This window comes from Triticum urartu, unplaced genomic scaffold, assembly GCF_056163025.1.
Source record: "Triticum urartu cultivar PI428250 unplaced genomic scaffold, HENAU_Tu73 scaffold1065, whole genome shotgun sequence".
Taxonomy (NCBI): Eukaryota; Viridiplantae; Streptophyta; class Magnoliopsida; order Poales; family Poaceae; genus Triticum; species Triticum urartu.
Genome location: NW_028259530.1, coordinates 1 through 10,000, shown reverse-complemented (window position 1 = coordinate 10,000; position 10,000 = coordinate 1). Strand labels below are relative to the sequence as shown.

The following is a 10,000-nucleotide window of genomic DNA, read 5'->3' as shown; positions in this document are numbered from 1 at the left end:
GGTGGTTAAACTCTACTGCGGTGACGATACTGTAGGGGAGGTCCTGCGGCAAAATAGCTCGATGCCAGAATGATAACAAGCTTAACACCTCTTATTTGACTTTTTCACTATTTTTGAAATAAGAAACAGATCCAAATCTAAAATGCAAAGGTCGTCTTATTCAAAACCTCAATCATCACATCCCCTCTCTCCCACTTCACACCTCGGAACGCACTGTTCTTATAGAGAGAAAGGCGCTTTCCCATCTTCTTAACCTGAAATGAAGGGTACCCCCGGGAAGAGATCCAGTGGAGACAGCTGGGCCTGTAGCTCAGAGGATTAGAGCACGTGGCTACGAACCACGGGTGTCGGGGGTTCGAATCCTCCTCGCCCACAGCCTTCCAAAGGGGGAAGGGCCTTTACTTTCCCCCTGAGGGTAGGAAAATCATGATCGGGATAGCGGACGTAAAGCTATTGAACTTAGGTATGCTCTTTCCCTTTTGTCGAAGTGGAATCGTAGAACAGAATGTGATACGATGAGATAGAATGCAATAGAAATAGAAACAAGGATAGCGAACGGGTTACCTACTCCTAGGGTCAAAGCAAGCCCTTTAATTCAATTCTTTATTCTTACATTAAAATTCTTACATTAAAGAATGAATAAATCTCCCCAAGTAGGATTCGAACCTACGACCAGTCAGTTAACAGCCGACCGCTCTACCACTGAGCTACTGAGGAACAAGGGGGGATTCGACCTCCTAGAGTTCAACTCCCGCTCTCAACCCATGAACAATATGAGTCCGAAGCTTCTTTCGTAACTCCCATAATTTCTTCGTAGTGGCTCCGTTCCATGCCTCATTTCATAGGGAAGCCCAAAGTGGCTCTATTCATTCTATTTCACTTCCTAGCACTTCCTATCATTTAATATCCATCCCTTTGGTCTTATTGACATAAGAGATGTCATTTATAGTCTATCTCTTTCTATATATGGAAAGTCAAGAAATTCTCATCGAAACATCGAGAAATTGTGCATATAGAAAACTCTAAAGAAAGAAAAAAAGGAGACCCATGCCATGATTTTCAAATCTTTTCTATTTAGTAGTCTAAGTTTCTCGATGAGGATAATTAATTCGGTCGTTGTGGTCGGACTCTATTATGGATTTCTGACTACATTCTCCATAGGTCCCTCTTAGATCTTCTTTCTCCAATCTTGGATTAGGGAAGAAGGAGATATTCGCGACTACTGGCGATTTCATTATGGGGCAGCTCATGATCTTCATATCGATCTATTATCCACCTCTGTATCTATTCTTTCTTAGCTAAACAGGTGGAAGATCTATCCAATTTGGTTATATTATATCATGGACTCGAAAACGGATCTGAATTTGACTGAAATGCACGATCTTCACAGGTATCACTTTTCACGATACCTAAAAGGTGGAATAGCGATTTTCGAACCATTTCCTATAAGAGAATGGTTTCCATTACTTTGAGAAATGGATTCTTATATCAAACTATAGCTATTGCATTAAAGAAGAAAAGAAACTAATAGAAGTCGAAGACGCGGAATGATAGTGAATAGAGAGAAAGATTCTTCTGATTTTCTTGTTTCTATCTACTAGACGCCGTAGAGAATTGAGAATTTTCATGTCTTTCAATTCTCGTACTCGTAATTGGAAAGTTATGGAAGGAGACCCATCATTTTGCAATGAAAACAACATATAAAACTCTGGACAATTTCGAAATCAGGCCAAGCGTCTTAATACATATGCAAAAAAATTCATTATTGGCCCACCATTGATTAGAAGATTTAGCTTGTATGAATCGCTATTGGTTTGATACGAATAATGACAATCGTTTCAGTATGTTAAGGATACAGATGTATCCACAATTCATTTAGAGTTACTTAATAGTCTATTTCTTATACCATATCTCTATCCCGTGAAATTCTCGAGCCAAAAGATGGATGCATATGCTGTGTTTCATTTTGCTAAATGATATCAATTAAATGGTGTATCAATTCCATAAATTGCATATAGCAATAAATAAATCAGCAAAATTCTTTCTAATATTTTAGATAGAAGAAACATTTCTTCTATCTAAAATATTAGAAAGAATGTACCCTTCTATCCAAATCCAATTTGCATCGATAAAATAAATCCAAATTCCAGTAGTAGATGAATAATTGCAAATTTGTGTGTGTACGAGATTAGAATAACTTCAAAATAACTGACATAATTTTGTATTTTTCCTGATCAGAAAAATACATGAAAAAGAAAGGAGGTAGAAAAATTTTTGGATTTATGGTTAAAGAAGAAAAAGAAGAAAACAGGGGTTCTGTTGAATTTCAAGTATTCAGTTTCACCAATAAGATACGGAGACTTGCTTCACATTTGGAATTACACAAAAAAGATTTTTCATCGGAAAGAGGTCTACGAAGACTTTTGGGAAAACGTCGACGTTTGCTGGCTTATTTGGCAAAGAAAAATAGAGTACGTTATAAGAAATTAATCGGTCAGTTGAATATTCGGGAGCAGTAATTTAATCGTTCAAATTTTTTTCTTGTTTTATTATTTTTTTAGTAGTCTTATAGTAGTCTTAGATTTTTCATTTTGATGAGCCTCGCTTTGAGGAATTCATGGAATAATCCATTTTCATGGAATAATGAATTAAGGAAGAAAGGATATGAGTCTACCGCTTACAAGAAAAGATCTCATGATAGTCAATATGGGCCCTCAACACCCATCAATGCATGGTGTTCTTCGACTGATCGTTACTCTCGATGGTGAGGATGTTATTGATTGTGAACCCATATTAGGGTATTTACACAGAGGAATGGAAAAAATCGCGGAAAACCGAACTATTATACAATACTTACCTTATGTAACAAGGATATAGAGAGATTGTAGAAAGGGGATAGGATAGTTATTTTTGCAAGAGACTTGTTGTAAATTCCTTAACTTAAGAAAGAAAAAAGAATAAAAACACAGATACATACATAAAAAAAAGAATAAATAAGACGAGATTCGACCTCCCCCTACATATTTAATTTCCTCTCCTATACAAAAACTAGCAAGACCCACTCCATTGGTAATTCCATCAATAACACCCTTATCAAAAAACTCCGTGAGTTCGGTTAACCCTCTTATACCGAGGGTAAAGACCCTAGTATAGAAAATATCTATATAACCACGATTATATGACCAACTGTATATATTTTTTTTTACTTGATCTAAAAATTCTTTTTTAGGATTTCCTTTGTAAAAAGAGTTTATTAAATCCAAATTCTGAAAAAAAGAATAAGCGGATCCATAGAAGATATATGCTATGAATAAACCAAAGATAGCTAGACTTACAGAAGAAATTGCATTAGTAATAAATTCATATGAATTTACAAAAGAATTAGAACTTTCCTGGGTAAAGTTTATTGAGGGAGTTAACCACTTTGATAATATGGTTAACTCTGCTATTCCATTACCAATTCCTCCATTATCAAAAGAGATTCCTATGAATCCAATGAACAAAGTGAAAAGTAGTAATATAAGAAGAGGAAATAACATAGTATTTCCCGTTTCATGCGGATAGGCAAAAGTTTTTTTAGCCCCAAAAGACGTAGTAAAGGATCCTATCCTATTTCTTGTATTACCTTGAATTTTTGGTATATTTTGTGAAAAAAAAGAAACTCCACTCTTCGTTGTTGATAAAACGAAATCCCTATTCACTCCTTTGGGTATCCTTTTTCCCCATAAGGATATTGAATACAAGGAACTCTCTTTAGTGCTACTGTAATTTTGAAAATGAACACGCAAATACCCATCAAATGTAAGTAAATATATCCGAAACATATAAAAGGCAGTTAATCCTGCAGTAAAGGAGGCTATTATTCCAAAAAAGGGCGAATACAACCAACTATTACTAAGGATTTCATCTTTGGACCAGAAGCAAGCAAGAGGTGGAATACCACAAAGAGAAAGTGTACCCCATAAAAAAGTAGTTCTTGTGATTGGAATGTATTTTCTTAAACCGCCCATAAGAACCATATTTTGACTTTTATCTGGTGAATATCCAACAAGAGGTTCCATTGAATGAATAACGGATCCGGATCCCAAGAACAATAAAGCTTTTGAATAAGCATGAGTGATCAAATGGAATAAAGCAGCTTGATAAGAACCTATACCTAGAGCTAACATCATATAACCCAATTGAGACATTGTAGAATAGGCTAAGCTTCTTTTAATATCTCTCTGAGCAAGAGCTAAAGTAGCTCCTAAGAATAGTGTTATTGTACCTACTAAAGAAATAAAACTCATTATCAAAGGTAAAGATATGAAAAGAGGAAGAAGTCGAGCTAGAAGAAAAATTCCCGCAGCAACCATAGTTGCTGCGTGTATAAGAGCCGAAATAGGAGTGGGCCCTTCCATAGCATCGGGTAACCATACGTGAAGAGGGAATTGTGCGGATTTCGCAACTGCACCAAGGAATAATAAAAAAGCACACAAAGTAGTAAGTAAAGAGTTAATTCCATTATTAGGAATCCAGTTATTAGCTATTTTGAACAAATCCCTAAACTCTAAACTACCTGTTATCCAAAAAAAACCTAAAATTCCTAATAATAGACCAAAATCCCCTACACGATTAGTTACAAAAGCTTTTTGACAAGCACTCGCTGCGATTGGTCGTGTAAACCAAAAGCCTATCAATAAATAAGAACACATTCCCACGAGTTCCCAAAAAAAATAAATTTGTATCAAATTGGAGCTAGTAACCAATCCCAACATGGAAGTATTGAAAAAACTTATATAAACAAAAAATCTCAAATATCCTTCATCGTGAGACATATAACCATCACTATAAATAAGAACCAGGATTCCTACAGTAGTAATTAGTATTAACATAATAGAAGTAAGTGGGTCAATCAAGTATCCAAATTCTAAAGAAAAATCATTATTGACGGTCCAAGACCATAGATATTGATAGATCGAACTTCCATTTATTTGTTGAATAGACAGTTGAACTGAGAATACCATAGCTATACTTAAGAGTAAAACACTAGGAAAAGCCCATATGCGACGAAGATTTTTTGTTGCTGTCGGAATAAGAATAAGGCCAAATCCCATTGACATAATAACTGGAAGTGGGAGAAGAGGGATTACCCATGCATATTGATATGTATGTTCCATAAGAAAAGAAATTGCAATTTTTACTTCAATTTTTACTTCAATTTTTCTATAAAATTGTTTCCGATTCACCAAACCAATTCTTATCTCTTTCTGAAAGAATAAATAAAAAGAATAAGAAAAAATACTGAAATTCTTAATTTTTCCAAAATTTATCTCATTGAAATAATTAAAAATTAAGAATGGGTTTAGTTGGTTAAATTAAAAAAGTTAATAAAATAACTAGGTAACGAAGTTATTTTATTAACTAAATAAAGATATTTATAAAAATAAAAAAAAAAAGTGGAATCATTTTACTTTCTATTCATAATTCATTTTTATATTTCTTTAAAACAAAGATGAAACAGCTCTCTTGTTCCATAATTAACTGATTGAGTGAATTCCAATGAAAACCTATGTTTATAAGAAATTATCGAATAGTCCTTACTTCATATAGAACTAAAATTCTAATGACTATAAATTACCTAAGTTTTAGAATGTCTTGTTTAAGAGACTCAGTATTTTTTGTTTTGATTGGAATTCCTTTCCTTTATGGAATACCATTCTGAACTTAATTAACTATTTTCATTTTCCCTTCTTTTTATCCCCCCGTCTTATCTTATATGGGGGATAGGCTTCCATACCATATATCTATATATGGAGTATACTTGATATATAAATAGATATAAATAGATTTAAATGAGAAACCCTTCTATATATTCTATATTATTAAAAAAAAAGTATAAAATATATAAAGAAAAAATGTTAAAAAATTCTTGTTGTCTTATCCGCATTAGACAAAATGAAGTAAAAAATAATTCAAAATTTAAGTATCTTTCAGTATCTAAGTATAAATACTAATAAAAAGAAGAAAGAAGGATTGATTTGCAGCAATAGATGTCTTTCACATACAACTAGAAAAAAGTAATTTCCTTTTTGAATGGCAGTTCCAAAAAAACGTACTTCAATGTCAAAAAAGCGTATTCGTAAAAATATTTGGAAGAAAAAGACTTATTTTTCCATAGTACAATCTTATTCTTTAGTAAAATCAAGATCATTTTCGAGCGGTAATGAGCATCCAAAACCAAAGGGTTTTTCTGGGCAACAAACAAATAATAAGATTTTGGAATAATATGAATTGACTTATCAAAAAAGAATTCCAATTATTTAATAATTTGGATTCTTCTTTGAATGTACTTTTATGTGTCGAATTACTCGGTACAATATTCTTAGAACAAAAAACCCCTCTTATCTTATATATACAAGAAAAAAAAAGTTTTGTTTGGTATACTGTGTGCTAAGTATTCTTTTCCTATCAATGAACTTTTCATAATTTTCCTAATAGAATCCTCATATTCTATTAGGAAAATTATGAAAAGTGGAGTATTCTTACAATAGGACTTACAACTTCCACCTATCTTCTCCAAAATCATAAGGTTAGTAAATCTTATTAATAAGAGCATAAAGACTTTCATTCTAGAAATTTTTAAAAAATCCAAAAAGCCTTTTCTATTTATCCATTTTATTTTAATTTCATCATTAAATAGAAACCCTTTTGGATTTTTTTCATTGTATTGAAAGAATTTTCAAAATGTAAAGGGGAAATTAATTAGAAAAAATTAGTTCTATAATTGCAAGTTAGAAAAAAGAAGTTCCAACTCTTTCAAGCAGTGTTTGTGTTTCTATTGGGCAAAGCAAGAGTTTATTGTAAAAAAAAAAAATGGAAACGATACTACCAAACGAAGTCTATTTTAATGAAAACTCTAAGTGTTCCTAAATTTTATGGACTTTCCCAATATCGACGATTCCCAAGATAATAGCTATTATTCTTTTAAGTTACCTATTATTTGAAGTTAGCCGCCATGGTGAAATTGGTAGACACGCTGCTCTTAGGAAGCAGTGCTCAAGCATCTCGGTTCGAATCCGAGTGGCGGCATTCTTGAAAAAGAATACAATAGATTAGAAATCAATTCGAAATTTACAATTTTGTAATGGGACCTTCCCCTTATGCTATTTGCAACTTTAGAACATATACTAACTCATATCTCTTTCTCAACGATTTCAATTGTGATTACGATTCATTTTATAACCTTATTAGTTCGTGAACTTGGAGGATTACGCGATTCGTCAGAAAAAGGAATGATAGTTACTTTTTTCTCTATAACAGGATTCTTAGTTTCTCGTTGGGCTTCCTCGGGACATTTTCCATTAAGTAATTTATATGAGTCATTGATCTTCCTTTCATGGGCCCTGTATATTCTTCATACCATTCCTAAAATACAGAACTCTAAAAATGATTTAAGCACAATAACTACGCCAAGTACTATTTTAACGCAAGGCTTTGCCACATCGGGTCTTTTAACTGAAATGCATCAATCCACGATACTAGTACCTGCTCTACAATCTCAGTGGTTAATGATGCATGTCAGTATGATGTTATTAAGCTATGCAACTCTTTTGTGCGGATCCTTATTATCTGCCGCTATTCTAATCATTAGATTTCGAAATAATTTCCATTTCTTTTCTAAAAAGAAAAAAAATGTTTTAAATAAAACATTTTTCTTTAGTGATATTAAATATTTTTATGCAAAAAGAAGTGCTTTAAAAAGAACCTCTGTCCCTTCATTTCCAAATTATTACAAATATCAATTAACGGAGCGTTTGGATTCTTGGAGTTATCGTGTCATTAGCCTAGGATTTACCCTTTTAACCGTAGGTATTCTTTGTGGAGCAGTATGGGCTAATGAGGCCTGGGGATCCTATTGGAATTGGGATCCTAAGGAAACTTGGGCATTTATTACTTGGACCATATTCGCAATTTATTTACATAGTAGAACAAATCCAAATTGGAAGGGTACGAATTCTGCACTTATAGCTTTGATAGGATTTCTTATAATTTGGATTTGTTATTTTGGTATAAATCTATTAGGAATAGGCTTACATAGTTATGGTTCGTTTACATTAACACCTAAATGATTACATAAAATAAAACCTTCATGAAATGAAGGTTTTTACTTTTATGTTTTATTATTTGAGAACCCCTTGAACGCCTTATCAAAGGGTTCTCAAAAATTCGAGATAGATCTAATTATACTTTTTTACTTATTTCTGCATTATATACTTTTTTACTTATTTCTGCATTAATAGAGCAGACGAGTAAAAAAAAGCAAACCTATTTAGGATAATAATTGGATAAGAGAGCCTCTACCCTGTCAACGGATAGGGAGAGAACAAAATCTGGATAAATACCAATTCCTATTACTGGTAAAAAGATACAGATTAAAATAAAGAGTTCTCGTGGTCCAGAATCCACAAAATTTGCGTTTGGAACATTAAATAGCTTGTATCCATAGAACATCTGGCGTAACATAGATAATAAATAAATAGGAGTTAATATCATTCCAATTGCCATTACAAAAGTAATTAGTGTTTTTGGCATTAACAGAAATTTTGGACTAGTAATTAGTCCAAAAAATACTACTAATTCTGCGACAAAACCACTCATTCCTGGTAAGGCAAGAGAAGCCATTGAAAAGCTACTAAACATGGTAAAAATTTTAGGCATTGGGATAGATATTCCCCCCAGTTCTTCGAGATAAACAAGACGCATTCTATCAGAAGCGGTTCCTGCCAAGAAAAAAAGTGTAGCACCAATAAATCCATGGGATAATATTTGTAAAATAGCTCCATTGAGTCCAATGTTGGTTATGGAACCAATTCCTATAATTATGAAACCCATGTGAGATACAGAGGAATAAGCTATTCTTTTTTTGAAATTTCGTTGACCAAGAGAAGTTGAAGCTGCATAGATTATTTGGATCGCTCCTATTATTACTAACCAGGGCGAAAATAGATAATGAGCATGAGGTAACAATTCCATGTTGATCCGAATCAATCCATATGCTCCCATCTTTAATAATATTCCCGCTAAAAGCATACATGTACTATAATGTGCTTCCCCATGGGTATCTGGTAACCACGTATGTAGGGGTATAATCGGCAATTTGACAGCATAAGCAATAAGGAAGCCAAAATATAAAAGTATTTCCAAGGTTGCAGGGTATGATTGATTAATTAATCTTTCCAAATCTAATCCTGGTTCGTTGGAACCATATAAGCCCATACCCAGAACTCCGATTAAGAAAAAAATGGAACCGCCTGCAGTATACAAAATAAACTTTGTAGCTGAATATAGACGCCTCTTCCCCCCCCACATGGATAAAAGTAAGTAAACAGGAATTAATTCTAACTCCCACATGATAAAAAAAAGTAAAAGGTCTCGCGAAGAAAATAATCCTATTTGACCACTATACATTGCGAGCATCAGGAAATAGAATAATCGCGAATTCCGTGTAATTGGCCAAGCTGCTAAAGTAGCTAAAGTAGTGATAAATCCTGTCAATAAAATAGATCCTAATGAAAGTCCATCGATTCCCAATCTCCAGTGGAAATCGAAGACATCTATCCATTTATAATCCTCCTTTAATTGGATTAAGGGATCCTCCAGTTGGAAATGATAACAGAACGCATAAGTCATTAGAAGGAATTCTAATAAACAAATAGATATAGTATACCACCTAACGACTTTGTTTCCCTTATGAGGTAAAAAGAAAATTAATGAACCTGCAAATATCGGCAAAACAACAAGTATTGTTAACCAAGGAAAATAACTCATGATAAAGTGATAAAGACAAGATACGTTTTGACCAGAAAAGCCCGTGCTCGATTATTTCGAGCACAGGCTTCTTCGGTAAAGAGGAATCAGACGATTCGAGTGAAGTTTTTTGTAACGTATCAATAAGATAGAGCCATGCTACGTGTTGTTTCAGGCCCTAAATAAACGCGGACACTTAAAAAATCTGTCG

General features: G+C 33.3%; 1 non-coding gene across 1 annotated transcript; it reads left to right on the top strand.

The window, feature by feature from the left end:
• The first annotated feature begins 6,991 nt into the window (after window positions 1-6,991).
• TRNAL-UAG (transfer RNA leucine (anticodon UAG)) lies at window positions 6,992-7,071 on the top strand. Its single transcript has one exon. It is a non-coding gene; the product is annotated as a tRNA-Leu (tRNA).
• Window positions 7,072-10,000: the final 2,929 nt, after the last annotated feature.